The sequence below is a fragment of the Canis lupus genome, chromosome 9, assembly GCF_048164855.1.
Source record: "Canis lupus baileyi chromosome 9, mCanLup2.hap1, whole genome shotgun sequence".
Classification (NCBI taxonomy): domain Eukaryota; kingdom Metazoa; phylum Chordata; class Mammalia; order Carnivora; family Canidae; genus Canis; species Canis lupus.
In genome coordinates, this window is record NC_132846.1 from 39,743,210 (window position 1) to 39,763,490 (window position 20,281).

A 20,281-nucleotide genomic window follows, 5' to 3' on the forward strand; every position below is an offset into this window, starting at 1 on the left:
AAAGAGGGAACAGTGAGGATGAAGATTCCATTGGGAGGAAAAGTGGCAAAATAAAATTATTAAATCCTTGTGTTACTCTTTGAAACATTGTGGCAGTTCTTTCTGCACAAGACCAAACCCCTCTGCAAAGTGTTCAGTCATGCTTAATGGAACCCATGATCCTCCTACTGACCTTCCATTTGTCAGACCACCTCTGATTTACTACTGTTCTCTCTCATCACCCATTGATTAGAAACTTGACTGTATACCTTGGAAATGCTCCTCTACAATATTTCTTTAGTTCTCCACAAAAATTCACCATGGAATGGATGCACCTATATTGGTTTTTCTGAGGATAAAAGCAAAAGACACTCATTGTGGGTGAAAAAAAGGTAAAATAAATCAGAAAATGTACAAGAGGGGTGAACTTGGTGCACATCACAAACTTAGATATAAAAAAAAACCCCTCAGATATACAAAAATACAGCATCTTTGTTTTCTGTAACTTTTTGAGTTCTCATTCTACAGATAGAGGGTGGAAGTCAGGTGGAAATTCAAAACTGCCAAGCAGAACTACCTGCTTCTTCTTCTTTTACCATCTCATTTCAGATAAGTGTATTTGGGCAATCCTCTGGAATCCATTCCTGAACTTCCAGATTTTGACTCTCTCACAAGGTTCTCAACATTATGCTCACTTATTCATGCTCAATCTAACTGTCTTTAGTGTAGGTCCTACACTACCTGACAAATCAGGTACACTGGGGGACTAAGGATGTTTTCAGACATGCAAAGACTTAAAATAAAACAAGACTCCTTTGCATCTTTCATAGGAAGTTACTAGAGAATGCATTCCTCTAAAACAAAAGTATAACCAAAGTATGATTTACATCATAGGAAACAGAAGATCTACAATAAGCAAGGGTTGAAAGGAGCCACCAGGATGACAGTGGTCACCAGGCATAGCAGCAAATGGTTCAGATTGGAGTAGATCACAGGTGCCATGCCAACTAGAATATTTGATGCATTTGGAACCTCTTGAGATTCAGACCACATCAAAAAATTAGGGGGCTGAATTAGTGATAAATACATAGAAACTAAACCAATTTAAAAAACATGACAATTTATTAACTCTGGGGAAAAGAAAGTTGTGTTCAGGAAACAAAATAATCATGGTATACTATATGCCTCCACTAGTGTTTGTGTAGTCATAATTATGTAAACCTTTAAAATTAAGGTAACCAAAATTTTGATAGAACAATTTTGGGAGGGTGAGGGACAAAGGATGATGGAAGGAAGGGAAGGTTGAATGCCTGTGTGGTGGGTGAAGGGAGAACAAAGAGAGTTGGGTCTCCATCTTCCACAGTAAAAAACCAATAAATAGTTTATAAAACTGAAAAATCAAGAAATAGCAATTAAGCATGTTGTTAGAGATGTGGCAGTAAACATCAAAATAATTAGCTGTAAGAGATGAAAGTGGTTGCCTCTGAAATGTGGATAATGGGTAGAAGGAGGCCAGGGTACTGCTGTTTCTGAACAAAACTTGTGGAAGGATTTGACTCTTTAACTTTGGTAAGCTTTGTTCACCTTAACACTTCTTCTTTTTCTTCCTTTTTTTTTTTTTTTTTCTTTCTGGATCCTTTAATTTCTAATAAAAACCTACCAATTAGAAGTCCATGTCAGGGGCACCTGGGTAGCTCAGTTGGTTAAGTGTCTGCCTTCGGCTCAGGTCATGATCCCAGGGTCCTGGGATGGAGCTGCATTGGTCTCCTTGTTCAGCGGGGAGCCTGCTTCTCCCTCTCCCTCTGCTTGCTGCACTTCCTGCTTGTGCTCTGTCAAATAAATAAAATATTTTTTAAAAAAAGATCCATGTCAGTCTGATTATTACGCTTTTTTCAATAATCTGTTTCCCCACTCTTGCCCTCCCACCCACCTCTCATCCTCAATAGTTTTTAAGATTTCCTTATTATCTTTGATTGCTACAGTTTAACTTCTGCATGACTTGGTGTTGATCTGCTTTTATTTATCCTAATTACGATTCATTGGAAATTTTTTAGTCTTAGGATTCGTGTCGGCGAAATCGCTCCACATCATCTTTCTGAATATTGCTTCTCTCCTATTCTCCACTTTCTTCTTCTGAAGTTTTTATTAGGCACCTACTGGAGCTTCTCATTTCTGTTTTCATATTTCTCGAATTGTCTTTCGTGTATTTTTTCCTCTATGCCACCTTCTGGATTTTTTTTTCACATCTCTTGTTTCCTCTTTATTCTTTTTCATAATATATTTTACCCCTTTAGACTTTTAATTGTTTCATTTGAGAAGATAATAAGTAGACTTTCATCCTGCCTGGTTATCTTGGTGTCTGGCTGTTTGTTGGATCTGGTGATTCTTTCTCATAAATAGTTTTTTTTTTTTCCTAATTTTTGACTGTTAATTCTTCTTCAGAGTTATTCATTGTGTGAATCTTATGTGTTCTGGATTATGAAGATATCCTTATCAGGTCATTTCTTTCTCTCTTTTTTTAAGATTTTATTTATTCATGAGAGACACAGAGAGAGAGAGGCAGAGACATAGGCAGAGGGAGAGGCAGGCTCCCTCTCGGGAGCCCAATGTGGGACTCAATCCCAGGAAGCTGGGATCACGCCTTGAGCCAAAGGCAGATGTTCAACAACTGAGCCACCCAGGTGCCGCTTTATCAGATCATTTCTGATTTGGTTCTGCTAGAGCCCTATGGATTTTACTGGTTCTATATGAATTTTTTAATTTGGGGCTTTTTAATTTGTCACTTTGAAGACAACATGAATTTGTACCACAACCACTCCCTGCAGAGGCTTTGGGTTCCAATTTCTCGTGATGTTCCACCATGTTAGCTTGTGCACATGCATGTGTCAACACACACCAATGGGTGGAGTTTTTCTTCTCCCTGTTTTGAAGGCAGAGCAGCTTGTCCTGCTGCCAGCTCACTTACAGTGAGCTCACTTACAGTCCTCCTCTGTGCATAGTCTGTGTGTGTGGTGGCAGTCTCAAGTCCTGTTTCCTTGGGGGCTTTTAGATCCTAGCCTCTTACATTATATTCATCTCTGATCCTTGATGGCCATTTGGCTTCAACTTATGATCATAATTCTAATTTGCAGCTTCTCTTCATTTACTGGCCTATCGAATTTCTGGGTGGAATCTGTGGAGAGAAAAGCCAGGAAAATTATCTTTAGCTCGTAAATAAGTGGGTTTGAAAATTTTAAAAAGACAAAAAAACAAAAAAGCAATCTCATCTCATTGCACTTCTGGTATATACTTATACTATTTAAAGTTTAATTTCAGATAGCTAATGGTCTATTAATTTGTAAGATTTATCTAAGTTTGCATAGGTTTTGTTGTTGTTGTTATTTTTAGACTTATTATTTGCTCACTGGTTTCACAGAATCACAACACTTCCAGGTTGCAAGGGTGGGTACTCTGGTGAAACATAGCTTAGTGGAAAGGATAGGGCTGTAGCACCAGGCAGATTTGATTCACATGCTGGCTTTAGTAGTCACTGCTATCTGATGTTGGATAATTTACTTCCTCTCTCAAGTCATCACTTCCTCTGTTAGCAAAGTAGATACAATAATACTCATCTAATATAGCTGCTTAGAGGAATAAAAGTGGTCGTAACAGATAATAGCAATTGAGTATTTATGACGTACTGAACGCTATGCTGTGAGTTTTGCTAGATTATCTCCTTTAATATATGTGAAATTTTTAGTTCAGTGCCTGACACACTACAAATGTTCAATAAATGCAATAATTTTTAGTCATATATAAGTAGCCTCCTCCTAGCCAGGCTCTGATCCACATATGACATCCTTCACCCTAGTCACCCCTACCATTAGTCAACGAGACTCTGCTTGAACACAGAACAGTCAGAATTCTAGCTTTGAAATCAGGCTCCATGCATTCATATCTTCCACTTCCTAGCTATCTGGCATTGGGCAAATAAATTGAATTCCTTATGTGTGAAACAAGGATAATAGTAGTTTCTTCTAGAGTAATTTTGAGGATAAAATAAGTTAATTCATGTGAATGAAGCACTTAGAGTAGTGCCTGGTCCATTGTAAACCCTCAGTAAGTTACTGTCATTATTTTTGTTATTACTAGAAACTTGTTATCTCCTTGAATAGTTTATTTCTGGAGGGTTCTAACATTAAAAACTCAATTCAAACTGAAATCTGCCTCGCTTCCGTGTGTACCAGTTGGTCTTATTTTTGCCATCTGGAGTAGTACAGAGAAAATCTTCTTCTCCTTTCCTAAGATGGTACTTTAAACATCTTTTTTTGTTGTTCTCCAGAATAAACACCTCATTCTCTTCAAGTATTTTTCACAAAAATGGATTTGAGTCTGCTCACCATTCTAATGACCTTCTAAGAGCACAACTCAGTTTGGGAATCTTACAGTTGGAACACTACCATCCAGGCATTGTCTGAGGAGTTTGGGGTACTATCACACTTACTTTTTATGAATATTGCATATTTGGTTAAACTATTATAGACTATTATATATAGTCAAACTCATAACTGGCAAAATATTTATATGTGTTAAATTTTAGCTCTCTTATTTTGCCTCATTATTTAAGCCTTCTGTTTGGATCCCTAGACTGCCAACCAGTATATTAACATCCCTTCTAGTTGCATGTCATTTTCAAGTTTAATGGATAGACCATCAAAATCATTCATTCAAGGAGAGAATATCTTGGGGACACCTGAATGGCTCAGTCATTATAGCATGCAGTGCTTGATCTCAGGGTCTCTTGATCTCAGGGTCATGAATTCAAGCCCCACATTGGGTGTGGAACCACTTAAACAAACAAGCAAACAAACAAACAAACAAACATACAAACAAAAACCAGAGAGAGAATATCTCGGATATTTACCATCAAGATATATCAGTTCAATTGGCACTCTTGGGTAGTGTTACTATCAATGACTATTTCTTGCCTGTATAAATTTATTTCAAAATTACCCCTCAGGTGGGTATTTTGAGGAGCTTCAAATAGTCTTATCTGAAATAAAACTGTTAAAAAAAGTAAATTTGTGCCTTATTCATGAAAATTAAGCACACTATTAATTACAATTAATATCTTTTGAGAATGACTGCTCTGGTGACAAGAAAGCTAATGAACATTGAAAAGAGAAAAAATTATAATCTACTCTAGAAGCTAGGGTAAAGGTTAGTAATAATACACTGATAGCCACAAATTTCATTTGAACTCAATGTATTTTTTTATTTTTTAAAGATTTTTATTTATTTATTCAAGAGAGAGAGAGAGAATGAAGAGGGGAGGGGCAGAAGCAGGAAGGATCCCCACTGAGAAGGAAGCCAGATATGGGGCTTGATCCCAGGACCCTGAAATCATGACCTGAGCCAAAGGCAATCACTTAGTCAATTGAGCCACCCAGGCGTCCCTGAACTCTTAGTTTAAAACTCTGACTTCTCCACTTACTCAAACTGTAAAAAAGGAAAGCATACTCACCCTGGCTTTTTCTTTTTCTTCATATATAATATGAAAGAACTAATCAACTAGTAAATGAGATTAAGGCAAGAGGAAGGAACAAGACAGAGATACCATGAAGTGAATTATATGCAAACTCAGTAGATGACTTCTGAATAATTGAGCATTGCCTTGCATAACTTTACACACAGTAAGTCTCCAGCAATTGGGAGTTTATCACTTTGGAGTTTTACAAGCTAAAGGTCGAATGTGTACAGGCTTAAGGATCTGACTCCTGACCCCGTGTAAAGATTCACAGAACCTACATTGGAAATCAAGAAAAACTCACTGGAAGGATCACAGAGAGAGCTCTGATTCGTCCAGTGGTGCTTCCCTGAAATTGATCCTCTACATTTCTGTTAGAGCACTCTAACTGAAATGCACGTGTCCATGTCCCTGTAAGCTATACAATAAATTGTGCCCCACCAATGCCCTCTCCCAATGATTAGTATGGTATACAAGGCCTTTCATGATCCTCTCTTGTTATTTCATCTCTCATTTCCCTATTGCATTTTATGCCACTAAAAAGGCTACTTCTTGATTCATGCCTTTGTGCATATGCATCCCCTTCCTGGAAGAGAACATTTCTTTCCACGTTTTACTTCTTCTTCTTTTTTTTTTTTTTTTAAAGATTTTATTTATTAATTCATGAGGGACACAGAGAGAGAGAAATAGAGGCAGAGACACAGGCAGAGGGAGAAGCAGGCTCCTCACAGGGAGCCCGATGTGGGACTCGATCCCAGAACCCCAGGATCATGCCCTGGGCCAAAGGCAGATGCTCAACTGCTGAGCCACCCAGGCATCCCTCCATTTTTTACTTCTTATCTCTTTAAAATATTTGGAACCTTTGAGATTATTGATCTCAATCTGTCCCATCATTATGAGAGGAGAAAGAAAATGGAAGTATATCAGAGCAAATTTGCTGTATTTACCAGAATTGGTCAGTATAAACCTGAAGTAAATTATGATAAAGATACATAGCATAATTCCTAGAGGAACCATAAGAAGATAATTCAAAAAATAGCTTAAAAATGAACAAAGGAGTTAAAATGGTACACCAAAGAATATTTGTTTAATGCAAGTGAAAATAAAGTTGGAACAGAAGAACAACGACATGAGATCTAAAGAAAAACACATTTTAAAAATAATTAAAGAAAACAAATAGAAAAATGGGAGGCATAAATCCAACCACAAAAGTAATTATATTATATCTAAATGGATTAAACACTCCAGTTAAAAGGCAGACATATAAGTAAATAGGAGCCAACTAGATGCTACCTATAAGAAACACACTTCCATAGATACATATAGATTGAAAGTAAAATGATGCAAAAAGTAACCATGAGAGAGACGGAGTGGCTATGATATCAGACAAAATAGACTTTAAGACCAAACAAATTGTTACTATAGGAGAAAAGGGACATTATAATGCTAACATCATCAGTCCATCAGGAAGATAAACAATTGAAAACATATATACATCTAACAATAGATCTTCAAACATCTGAAGCAAAAGCTGAGGGAATTTAAGGGAGGAATATAATTCAACAATAATAACTGGAGATTCTAATATACTACTCTCAAAAATGAAAAAATAACTAGACTGAAAATCAGAAACATTGTAGGAATCTTTTTTTTTATTTTTTATTTTATTTAATTTTATTTAATTTTATTTATTTATTTATGATAGTCACCGGGGGGTGGGGGGAGGCAGAGAGAAAAGCAGGCTCCATGCACCAGGAGCCTGATGTGGGATTCGATCCCAGGTCTCCAGGATTGCGCCCTGGGCCAAAGGCAGGCGCCAAACCGCTGCACCACCCAGGGATCCCCATTGTAGGAATCTTAAATTAACTGTTAACCAACTTGATCTATGTGAAACCTATAGATTTCCACCAAACTGAACTAAAATATACATTCTTTTTCAGCATATTTATTCTTTAAGATACCATATACTAGGCTATAAAATAAGTCTCTGTATATTTATAAAGATAGAAATCATACAAAGTATGTTCTCTGAGCACAACAAAATTAAATTAGAAATCAATAATAGAAGGCATTTGGAAAATCCAACAATATTTGAAAATTAAATGTTTGTAAATAACCCATAGGTCAGAAAAGAAATCAGTAGAGACTTTAGAATGTATTTCAAACTGAATTAAAACGCAAACAACACATCTCAATTTATGAGATGCAGCTAAAGACAGGAAAATTTATACACCTCTATATTTCTATTAGAAAAGAAGAACAATCTCAAAATCAATATCCCAAGTTTCCTCCTTTAAAAATCTAGAAATATAAGAGTAAATTAAACTCAAGCCAAGCAGAAAGAAGGAAATAATAAAGATTAGAGAAGAAATAGAAAACAAACCACAATAAGAGACGGTAAGTCAAACTAAATTTTGATTGTTTGAGAAAATCAACAAGATTGACAAACTTTTAGCTAGACTGACCAAGAAAGAAGAGAGATGATGCAGATTACTAAAACCAGTAGAAAAAGATGGAATGTAATCACTCACACTACAGGGACAAAAGGATCATAAATAGGATGGAAAACATTATGGCAACAAATTAGGTAACCTAGGTGAAATGCACAAATTCCTAGAAAGATATAACTACCAAAACTGACTCAAGAAGAGACAGAAAGGGGCGCCTGTGTGGCTCAGTTGGTCAAGCATCTGCCTTCAGTTCAGGTCATGATCTCAGGGTCCTGGGATCATCAGCTCCAAGTCTGGCTTCCTGCTCAGCAGGGAGTCGGCTTCTCCTTCTCCTTCTGCCCCTCCCCCCTGCTCATGTGCGTGCGCGCATGCGCCCCCGCGCGCTCTCTCTCTCTCTCTCTTTCTCAAATAAATAATTAAAAAATAAAATCTTTAAAAAAGACAGAAAATTTGAATAGATCTGTAACAGATGAAGAGGTTGAATAAGTTAAAAAATAAAAACAAAAATAGCAAAAAACACTTCCCACAAAGAAAAACGCAGGTCCAAATGCTTTCACTGGTAAATTCCATCAAGCTTTTTTTTTTTAAGTTTTTTTTTTAAGTAGTCTCTATACCTGATGTGGGACTCAAACTCATGACCCTGAGATCAAAAGTCACATGCTCTTCTGACTGAGCTAGCTAAGTGCCCCTCTGTCAAACATTTAAAGAAAAATTAGTGCTAATCCTCCATAAACTCTTCCAAAAAATGGAGGTGGGGGAGAACATTTCTCTTTCATTCTGAGCCTGGCATAGCCTTGATAAAGACATAGCAAGTAACGTACAGACCAATACCTGTCATGAATGTAGACAAAAAAATTCACAACCAAATATTAGCAAACCAAATCTAGCAACACAGAAATAACATTATGCACCATTGCCAACTGAGTTTATCCCAGGAATGTAAGGTTGATTTAACACCAAAAAGTCAATTAATATAACATATACTAAGAGAATAAAGGGGAAAATTGTGCTTATATCAATAAACATATATCAATAAACATAACCAAAGCATTTGGCAGAATCCAGAATCCACCATGAATTTTTAAAAACCAACAAAAGCAAAAACGAACTGTCAACTAACTAAAAAGAACAGAACTTCTTTGATCTAATAACAAGTATCTACAAAAAATCTACATCTAATGTACCTAATGGTGAAAGGCTGATTATGTTCCCCACTAAGATGAGGAATAAGACAAGGACATCTGTTCTACCACTTCTATTCAAGATTTAACTAGAGAGTCTAGCCACTGCAATCAGGCAACAAAAAGAAATAAAGGTGAGTCGGCTTGGAATTGAAGAAATAAACTGTCTTCATTTGTGAATGATATAAACTTATGCATAGAAAACCTTAACAAATCCACAAAAAATTATTAGAACTAATAATCTATTGAAGTTATAGGATAAAAGATCAATATGCAAGAATCAATTGTATTTCTACATATTAACAATGAACATCTGGAAATGAATGATGCCATTTACTAGGACTTCAAAAAGGAGAAAAATACTTAAGAAAAAGTAACAAAAGAAATACAAGTCTTATACTAAAAACTACAAAATGTTGCAGAGAGATATTAAAGAAACTCTAAATAAATGGAGAAGCAATCCATATTGACTGTAGCAATCATTAAAAAGAGGCCAAACTACTCAATTAAAAAAAGAATACGAGATAGATATTTCACTAACGGATATATATAAATGGCTAATACACTCATGAAAAGGTGTTCAACATCATGAACCATTAGGGAAATGCAAATTAAAACCACAATGAGATATTACTATTTGCTAACTAGAATGGCTATGAAAAAGCCCACACCAAGTGTTAGGATATGGAGAAAGGGGAATCCATACATCACTGGTAGTCTGTAAAATGGTGCAGTCACTTTGGAAGACAATTTTACAGTTCCTTAAAAAGTTGAACAGATTTACCATATGATCTAATAATTCCACTCCTAGGTATTACCCAAGAGAACAGAAGGCATCTGTCCACACAAATACTAACATGTGAATGTTCATAGCAGCATTATTCAGAATAACCAAAAAGTGGAAGCAGCTCAAATGTTGATCAGCTGGCGAATGGGTAAATACAATATGCATATCCACACAATGGAATATTATTCAACAATTAAAAGGAACTAGCTACTAATACATACTACAGTGTGGATGAATCTCAAAACATCATGCTGTGATGAAAGAAACCAAACACAGAGATTATATATTTTATGATTTCCATTTACATGAAATGTTTAGAAAAGTCAAATTTATAGAGACAAAAAGCAGGTCTGTGGTTTGGGGCTGAGGATGGCAGTGGGATTAACTGAAAATGGACACAGGGGAACTTTTTAGGCAATGGAAATGTCCTAAAACTGAATTATGGTGATTGTTGCACAGGTCAGTACATTTACTAAAAATCATTGAATTGTACTGTTAAAATGGGTGACTTTTATGTTATGTGAATTATACCTCAATAAAGTGTTTATTTACTTATTTTTAAAGATTTTATTTATTTATTCATGAGAGACACAGAGAGAGAGAGAGAGAGAGAAGCAGAGACACAGGCAGAGGGAGAAGCAGGGCCCACGCACGGAGCCCCATGTGGGACTCCATCCCAGGACTCCAGGATCATGCCCTGGGCTGAAGGCAGGCGTTAAACCGCTGAGCCACCCAGGGATCCCAATAAAGTGTTTAGAAATAAAGAAATTCAATAACTTGTCTCTTTTTAACATATTAATAGAAACAATTCCAGCAATAATGATGATACAGAGCCTTTGTTCAATGCCAGTCATTGTCCTAAGCCCTCTCTTCAATCCTCAAAACAGCCTATTATTTCATAGACAGAAATAGACACTATAATCCCATTTGCAAATGAGGAAACTGATGCCCAGAGAAGTTAAGTATCGTGCTCAAGTTTGTGTAGCTAATAAATAGGTGAGCTGGAACTCATATTTAAACTGATTCTAGGGAATCCCTGGGTGGCGCAGCAGTTTAGCGCCTGCCTTTGGCCCAGTGCGTGATCCTGGAGACCCGGGATCGAATCCCACGTCGGGCTCCCGGTGCATGGAGCCTGCTTCTCCCTCTGCCTGTGTCTCTGCCCCCCTCTCTCTCTCTCTGTGTCTATCATGAATAAATCAATAAAATCTTTAAAAAAATAAAAATAAAAAAAATAAACTGATTCTAGAGATATGTTGGTTAGATTACTCCCTTCTGCCCTGGAGGCTGCCGAGTAAGCATCCTTAAAGTCTCCCCTCCCACCGCAGGCATGTCTAAGTCAGAGTCTCCCAAAGGGCCTGAGCAGCTGTGGAAGCTCTTCATCGGAGGTTTGAGCTTTGAAACAACTGATGAAAGTCTGAGGAGCCATTTTGAGCAATGGGGAACTCTTATGGACTGTGTGGTAATGAGAGGCCCCAACCCCAAGCACTCCAGAGGCTTTGGGTTTGTCACCTAGGTCATGGTGGAGGAGGTGGATGCAGCCATGACCGCTTGGCCACACAAGGTGGATGGAAGAGTTGTGGAACCAAAGAGGTCTGTCTCCAGAGAAGATTCTCAAAGACTTTAACTGTGAAAAAGATTTTTGTTGGTGGCATTAAAGAAGACACTGAAGAACATCATCTAAGAGATTATTTTGAACACCATGGGAAAATTGAAGTGATTGAGATTATGACTGACCAAGGCAGTGGCAAAAAGAGAGGTTTTGCTTTTGTGATATTTGATAACCATGATTCTGTAGACAAGATTGTCATTCAAAAATGCCATACTGTGAATGGCCACAAGCCACAACTGTGAAGTAAGGAAAGCCCTATTGAACAAGAGATGGTTAGTGCTTCATCCAACCAAAGAGGCCGAGTGGTTCTGGAAACTTTGGTGGTGGTTGTGGAGGTGGTTTTGGGGCAAATGACAACTTTGGTTGTGGAGGGAACGTCAGTGGTCGAGGTGGCTTCAGTGGCAGTCGAGGTAGTGGTGGATACGGTGGCAGTGGGGATGGCTCTAACAGATTTGGTAATGATGGAAGCAACTTTGGAGGTGGCAGAAGCTATAACGATTTTGGCAATTACAACGATCAATCCTCAAATTTTGGACCCTTGAAAGGAGGAAATTTGGAGGCAGAAGCTCTGGCTCCTATGGTGGTGGAGGCCAATAGATTGCCAAACCACGAAACCGATGTGGCTGTGGTGGTTCCAGCAGCAGCAGCTATGGCAGTGGCAGAAGGTTTTAATTACTGCCAGAAAACAAATCTTAGCAGGGGAGGTGAGCCAGAGAAGTGACAGGGAAACTACAGGTTACAACAGATTTGTGAACTCAGCCAAGCACAGTGGTGGCAGGGCCAAGCTGTACAAGGAAGACATGTTTTAGACAATACTCATGTGTATGGGCAAAAAAACCTCCAGAACTGTATTTGTGACTAATCCTATAACAGGTTATTTTATTTTCTGTTCTGTGGAAAGTGTAGAGCATCCCAACAAAGAATTTTAATGTAGATTTTTTTTGCACCCATGCTGTTGATTGCCAAATGTAATAGTCTGATCATGACGCTGAATAAATGTGTCTTAAAAAAAACAGATTCTAGTAACTATGCTCTCACCTCTCTGCTAATATGAGTCAAATTTTATGATATTTTTAAAAGTCTAAGGAAGCAACATCATTGCAAATTTCTCCTCCTGAGTTGAAAAATATATAATATACCAAATTTGATAGTGCAAAGCAGGGGAGGAAATATGTTATTTTTCTGTTTTAGGATAATAGTAAAAGTGTTTTATCAGTGTCCTATTCACTAATGAAGAACAGCTTCCATTTTCTTTTTCTTCCAGCTTTATGGCAGGAGGCAATGTATATCCTAAAAAGATAATGGGCTTTAGAATTGAAATCACTGAGATTTGCCCTCTGACTCAGCTATTTAAGTTATGTAACTTGTTTGGAGCCTCATTTTTCTTAGCTATAGAAATAGATTTAATAATGCCTACACACCAGGATTATGTGTATTAGACATGGTTTGAATTAATGTATATAAGTTCTTAGCATCATGCTTTGCTTCAGTGGACACTGATAAGTGGGAACTTTCTTTAGTCATCAGGCTCGTGTCCTTTTATACATTAGAACCAACCATGTCTTCTAGTGAAGGACAGGGCAGTTCTCTAAGACTTCTTAGCTAGACTAAACCTGAAAGAGAACAATTTAGAATTTATCGATGGCTTTATTTAGTTGGCTACTTAGTTATATTTGACCTAGCTAAGTATATTAAGATACAGAATGAAGAAGCTCCTCTTCTGCATGCACACATGTTACCTAGAAATCTTATGTTAAGAATCTTCTCCGATGCTGGACTTGAACCAGACTCCAACCCTGGTCGCTAAGAGAAAGTATTTCACTGTTGTCTCCTAAGTACCTTTAAGGGTATTATCAGATCCTCCCCTTAAGTGTGGCTATTGTCAGAATACCTCTGAGTCTGATGGAGGGAAGAAAGGTAGTCAACAACAGATCTTGTTCCCATGCTAAGGTGAGTTCTGTGGGTGAATATTACTTAATATCTATGGGGCCCAAAGTCTTGTTCACACAAATCACTGAGAGCCATTTTGGTGTAAGTGTGGGAAACATCCTCTGTCAGTGACCACTGGCCTGTATTTATGCATATTAAGAAAGCATGGAAAGAAGAAAGAAAGAAGAAAGAAAGAAAGAAAGAAAAAGAAAGAAAGAAAGAAAGAAAGAAAGAAAGAAAGAAAGAAAGAAAGAAAGAAAGAAAGAAAGAAAGAAAGAAGAATGAATTTAGGGAGAAATTTTTAGAAGCATAGTCTTTTCTTTTTTTTTAAGATTTTATTTATTTATTCATGAGAGACACAGAGAGGCAGACATAGGCAGAGGGAGAAGCAGGCTTTCTGCAGGGAGCCTGATGCGGGACTTGATCCGGGAACTCGGAGATCACACCCTGAGCTGAAGGCAGAGGCTCAACCACTGAGCTACCCAGGCGTCCCAGCAGCATGTTTTTTGTAAATGACAGAAATAGAAAATGTTTATCTACTTGATAAATTACTGAAGCATTTTGTCCACTAGATGTCGCTGTTGCGCTTGAAACATAAACACGGTCTTGGCGCTTTTAGAACATTACCTGTTATAAAATGGAAGTTAAATTTTTTAGCTGTGGAAAGACATTTTTCTTTCTTTTTCTCTAACAGAAGAAGAAGATACCACCAGATGACCCAGACCGATCTTATCTCAAGATAATTTCCTTTAAAGGAAAATCAGGAGGGAATTTGTTATACAGAATTTAGGATTTGGCCAGAATATCTGGAAGTGTCCAAAGCCTGCTGAGGAATGAGTTTTCAAAGCCCAGTACAGAAAATAACTTTATATATGTTAGTTTGTTCATTCTGGGTAAAGAGTTTCTTTTGGCTTGTCTTTTAACTCTTCATAGCCTGTGTCCTGTTTCCAACCCAGGACCAGCTTTCTTCTGAGGATGGAAGGGAGTTGGAACACATCTCCAATATTTCTGCTTCCACATCCCAGTCCCTTCTGTAATCCCAAATTGTCAAAATACACTGTATAATAATATTTATTTTATATATATATAATCATATTTCAATTTTAAAATTATAACACCATTTCTTTATTCAAGGAATTAAAAGATAAGTCAGAATTTTTCTTTGTTTCCCTTTCCCCCCATTGTATTTTTTTAATGAAATGGAACCTACCAAAAAAAAAAAAAAAAAAAAATGGAACCTACCAGCGTACTATTTTTGAGGCCTGGAATATTTCCCTATCTCTGAAATTATATTGAAATAGAACAGATGGAAGCACAGTAGGATATGTCACATAAATTACACAGAGAAGAGTCAAAAGGCTATCAGTGCTTTCCAAAACAAGCAAGAGAAAGAAAGAAAGGGGGGGGGGAGAGGGCAAAGGCCAGGGGGGAGTGCAGAGAATAGTGACTATTTTTGATCTATGCTAACTGGTACCATGTGGCTCATTAAAATGTTTGAGAAGGAAGTGGAGCTCTGGAAGAGGAGCAACTCTCTCCACAAAGGCTACTATTTTTTTTTTTAAAGTAGGCTCCACACTGGATGTGGAGCCCAATATAGGGCTTGAACTCATGACCCTGTGATTAAGATCTGTGAGTTGAAAAAAAAAAAAAAAGATCTGAGTTGAGATCAAGACCTAAGTTGAGAACAAGAGTTGGATGATTAGCTGACTGAGCCACTCAGGTGCCCAAAGGGCTAGATTTTCTAAGCACTATTTTAGCTGTATCTCACAAATGTTGTTATATTTTTACTATATTCAATTCAAAATATTTAAAAATTTCCACTGTGTTTTCTTCTTTCATCTATGAAGTTTTTTGACATACTGTTCTCAATTTCCAAAAATCTGAGGATTTAAAATTTACCGTTCTGGGGTGCCTGGTTGACTGAGTCAATAGAGCATACAACTCTTGATATCAAGGTCATAAGTTCAAGCTCCACATTGGGTGTAGAGTTTACATTTAAAGATTTTTATTATTTATTTATTTATTTATTCATGAGAGTTTACTTTTTAAAAACTTTGTAAAGATTTTATTCATTAATTTTTATTTTGTATTTAATAATTAATAATTTGCTGCACAGAGGGAGAGTAAGAAGAAGAAGCAGACTCCCTGCTGAGAGAGAGCACAACATGGGGCTTGATCCCAGGACCCTGGAATCATGACCTGAACTGAAGGCCGACACTTCACTGACTGAGACACCCAAGTGCTTCCCTACCAAATTTAAAGAAAAAAAATCATCCTTCTGTTCTTGATTTTTATTTTATTTTTTTATTTTAAAAGATTTTATTTATTCATGAGAGACACAGAGAGGCAAAGACATAGGCAGAAGCAGAAGCAGGCTCTCCACAGGGAGCCTATTAAGACTTGATCCCAGGACCCCAGGATCACAACCTGAGCTAAAGGCAGACACTCAACCACTGAGCCACCCAGATGCCCCTGATTTTTAGTTTAATTTCATAGTGGTTAGAGAAAATATTTTGGGTGACGAAATCAATCCTTTGTAATTTATGAACATCTGCTTTATGGCTCTGCATGTAGTCTATTATGCTAGGTGTTCATTTTTTTTTTTTTTTAAGATTTTATTTATTTGGGGCAGCCCCGGTGGCCCAGCGGTTTAGCGCTGCCTTCAGCCCAGGGTGTGATTCTGGAGATCCGGGATCAAGTCCCACCTCAGGCTCCCTGCATGGAGCCTGCTTTTCCCTCTGTGTCTCTGACTCTCTCTCTCTCTGTCATGAATAAATAAATAAATAAAATATTAAAAAAAAGACAGTAGCTATAGAATTCCTATTATAAAACAAAAAGATTTTATTTATTTACCCATGACAGACACACACAGAGAGGCAGAGACATAGGCAGAGGGAGAAGCAGGCTCTCTGTGGGGAGCCCGATGCAGGATTTGATTCCAGGACCCCAGGATCATGACCTGAGCCAAAGACAGATGCTCAACCACTGAGCCACCCAGGTACCCCTATGCTAAGTGTTCTGTGTATCCTTGAGAAAAATATGTATTCTGCAGTAGTCAGGGGATAGTGTTCTACACAGGCTGAATAGGTCAAGTTGATAAATTGTGTTGTACAAATCTTCTATACACCAATTTTTTGTGTGTATTTTATTTGTTACTGAGAGGGGTTGAGATCTCTATCTTTGTAGATTTATCTATATCTCTTTATAGTTCTGTCAATTTTTGCTTTGCATATGTTCTGAAGCTATGTTAAATAGTGTACCTAAAGGGTACACTAGCTGTTTAGTTTGAAGAGCATGCTACTTTTGATCTCCAGGTCATGAGTTCGAATCCTACACGGAGTGTAGAGATTGCTTCAATTAAAAAAAAAAACTTAAAGAAATAATAATGTGAAGTCCTGAGTGTGTCAGTATTAAAATAAAAAAGGTTTTTTTGTTTTTTTGTTTTTTTGGTTTTTTTTTTTACTGAATACTGAAAGTCCATTATTTATCAATGGCCTAGTTTAAAAAATAGCAAATTAAACTGAAAAAGGTAAAAGAAATAAACTTAAGGGCAGAATTAATGAATTGGAAGATGGGAATGCACTTGAAAAAAAATTAACAAAGCCAAAAGTTGGTTCTTTGGAAAGATTAATAAAATTGATAAATCCCTAGTAAAGCCAGTAATGAAAATCAAAGCAAAAATTATCAATGACCAAGATAAAATTGGATATTGCTATGATCTTATAAACATTGAAAGAATAAAAAAATATGAATAACTGCACAGCCATAAAAGGTGACAATCTAGATCAAAAGCACAAACTATTTTGTTAAAAACCTTTTAAAACTGACACATAAACAAATTAAAAAGAGGGACGCATAGGTGGCTCAGTGGTTTAGTGCCTGACTTTGGCCCAGGGCATGATCCTAGAGTCCCAGGATCGAGTCCCACATGGGGCTCCCTGCATAGAGCCTGCTTCTCTGCCTATGTCTCTGCCTCTCTCTCTCTCCCTCTCTCTCTCTCTGTCTCTCATGAATAAATAAATAAAATCTTTAAAAAAATGAAAAATATGGATAGTCTTGGACTCCTGGGTGGCACAGTTGGTTGAGTGTCGGACTCTTGGTTTTGGCTCGGGTCATGATCTTAGGGTCATGAGATTGAGTTCTGGGTTGGGCTCCATGCTGAGCTCAAAATCCACTTGGGATTCTCTCTCCCTCTCCCTCTGCCGTTCCCACCCATTCTCTCTCTCTCTCTCTCTCAAATAAATAAATAAATCTTAAAAAAAAAAAGGATGGATAGTCTTAAATACATAACAAAAACCAAATTCAAATTTAACACCTTCCCACCATGTTTGGACAGAGACAAGAAATATGAGTAAGTCAAAGTAAGGGAGGTCTGACAATAGGCATAAGATTCAGGTCTTTTGGACTTTGGAGTTATCCTTAATTGTAAGAATAGAGCAGAATAACTCAAGTCCTGGAAGAACACAGTAAAGCCAAGTTAGCAGCTAAGATGTCAGTTGAATTATTGAATTAGAGTTCCTTAAATTCCTCATACCAAGGACAAAAGTGGTCCCTGGTCCTGGTGTGGGGCTAGGTTTAATAGCGGGAGTGAATTAGCTCCAGTCATGTGATGAATATTAAAACAAAGTGGGAAGAATCCACACTTTATGGTGTGCTTAGGTGGTATCCAGGTCTACAAACAGATTTTTCTGTTTCTTACTTAATAATCTCAGCAGGCATGCAATGAAGTACAGGAGCTTTATGTGTCTCAATGAATGTACCCCTGAATGTGTCCCTCACATAGACAGGATCCTTCTGAAAGGCTCTTTTGCCCCATATAAACTCTGACTTTGAGGAACAATCTTGTTTCCATATTATAAGCCATTTTGCTTAGGTGGTCTAACTACTTTTTTAAAAAAAGATTTTTATTTATTTATTTTTGAGAGAGTGTGCACATGTGCACAAGAAGGGAGAGGGGGAGAGGGAGAAGCAGACTCCCCACTGAGCAGGGAGCTGGGTGCAGGACTCCATCCCAGGACCCTGGGATCATGATCTGAGCCGAAGGCAGATGCTTAACTGACTGAGCCACCCAGTCATCAGGTCTGACTACTTCTGATGATCATTTATTTCAGATCCTGTTCTTTGTGCCCCTGGATAGACAGTTTCAAACTACCTTTGTTTCCGTGGCCAAAACTTAGACTTTGGTTCCTGATTGTTCCCACGTCCATAGGATATAGATCATTACTCTAACCTTTCTCTTTCCATCCTCATCTCCTCACAAGACCCTAACCCAGGCCAAAGCTCCAGGCCTATTTTCAACCCAAGAAGGGATTATTGGGCATTTTGATTCTTCTTCATTCTGCCTTTTTTTTTTTTTTTAAGATTTATCTATTTATTTTTAGAGAGGAGGAGGGGCAGAGGGAGAGAATTTTTCATCTTTCAAGCAGACTTCCCACTGAGTGATGAGCCCCATGTGAGGCTCAGTGTCACAACCCTGAGATCATGACCTGAACCAACACCAAGAATAGGACACTTAACTGAATGAGCCACCCAGATGCCATGTGCTTAGCTCTCTACCTTTTAAAAAGAGTTTCTGGGGCACAAGGGTGGCTCAGCTGGTTAAGCGTTTGCCTTTAGCTCAGGACCTGATTTGAGAGTCGTGGGACTGAGCCCTGTGTCAGGCTCCCTGCTCAGCGGGGAGCCTGCTGCTCCTTCTCCCTCTGCCCCTCTCCCCTACTCATGCTCTTTCTGAAATCAATCAATCAATAACCTTTTTTTTAAAAAAGAGTTTTTGCATCTTGCTAGGTTATTTATTGTTTTCTCAAGTCTTGGTCTATAATACAGAAATTATTTTCTAGTGTTTCTTTTTCTCCTAAAACTCTTGAATAGCAGATCATGTAATGAAAAGGGCACTAGTACCCTGGTTCTCTCTCTCTCTCTCTCTCTCTCTGTCTCTCTCTCTCACATTCTTTCATAGGCATATGTATGACACCAGCACCTTTGGATCTTGATTTTATGATCTGTTACTTAGAAAGAATAATTTCTAATGCACCAGCTGTTAAGTTTCACATTGTGTGTTTTCTGCTCCCTGAATGGAAGGTGTATGGCTGAGATGCTTTTCAGGTAATTGTTGTAGAAAGTAGTTTAGCAGAGTGGCTAAGAACATAGAGAGCTGCACCACCTAATACAAAGGCCACTATCCACATGGGGGTATTGAACACTTGAAATGAAGCTTCAACTAAGTGCTTAAAATGAAGTACAATTGAAGTACAAATTGGGTTGTCTTTTAAATTGCAATCAATGTAGTAAACCAATGTAATTAACCATTAACAGACCAAGAAAGAAAAACTGTATGGTAATATCTCAAGTATGTAAAAAAAATTTAATAAAATCCAACATCCATTTCAGATTAAAAGTAAACTTTTAAGGAAATTAGGAATAAAAGATAGTTTCCTCAACCAATAAAGAGTAACTACATAAAACATGCAGTTAACATACTTACTGGTATAAGAATGAATGTTTTTTCCCTAAGTTCCAAAACAAGGTAAATGTAGCTACTCTCACCAACTTTTTCAACCTTGTACTGGGAGTTCTAGCTGTGTCTTAATAAAATAACATTTAATTTGTAAAAGAAACGGTAAAATTGAGTCTTTATACTCAGACAACATTATTATCCAAATAGAAAATCCTTTGAGGGGGGTCTGGGTGTCTCAATTGGTTAAGGGTTGACTTTTAGTTTCAGCTGAGGTCATGATCTCAGGGTCTTGGGATTTGCCACATCAGGCTCCATGCTCAGTGGAGAGTCTACCTGAGGATTTCTCTCCCTTTCCCTCTGCCCCTCCCTGCCGCTTATGCAGGTGT

The 20,281-nt window shown here is 37.6% G+C and overlaps 1 long non-coding RNA gene across 1 annotated transcript in view; it reads right to left on the minus strand.

The window, feature by feature from the left end:
• LOC140640079 (uncharacterized) overlaps positions 1-20,281 on the minus strand; it is a 68,202-nt gene that overhangs the window by 23,589 nt on the left and 24,332 nt on the right. The window contains exon 2 of the long non-coding RNA XR_012036739.1: positions 1,640-3,151. This is a non-coding gene — a long non-coding RNA (uncharacterized lncRNA). The remainder of the gene's footprint in view (positions 1-1,639; positions 3,152-20,281) is intronic.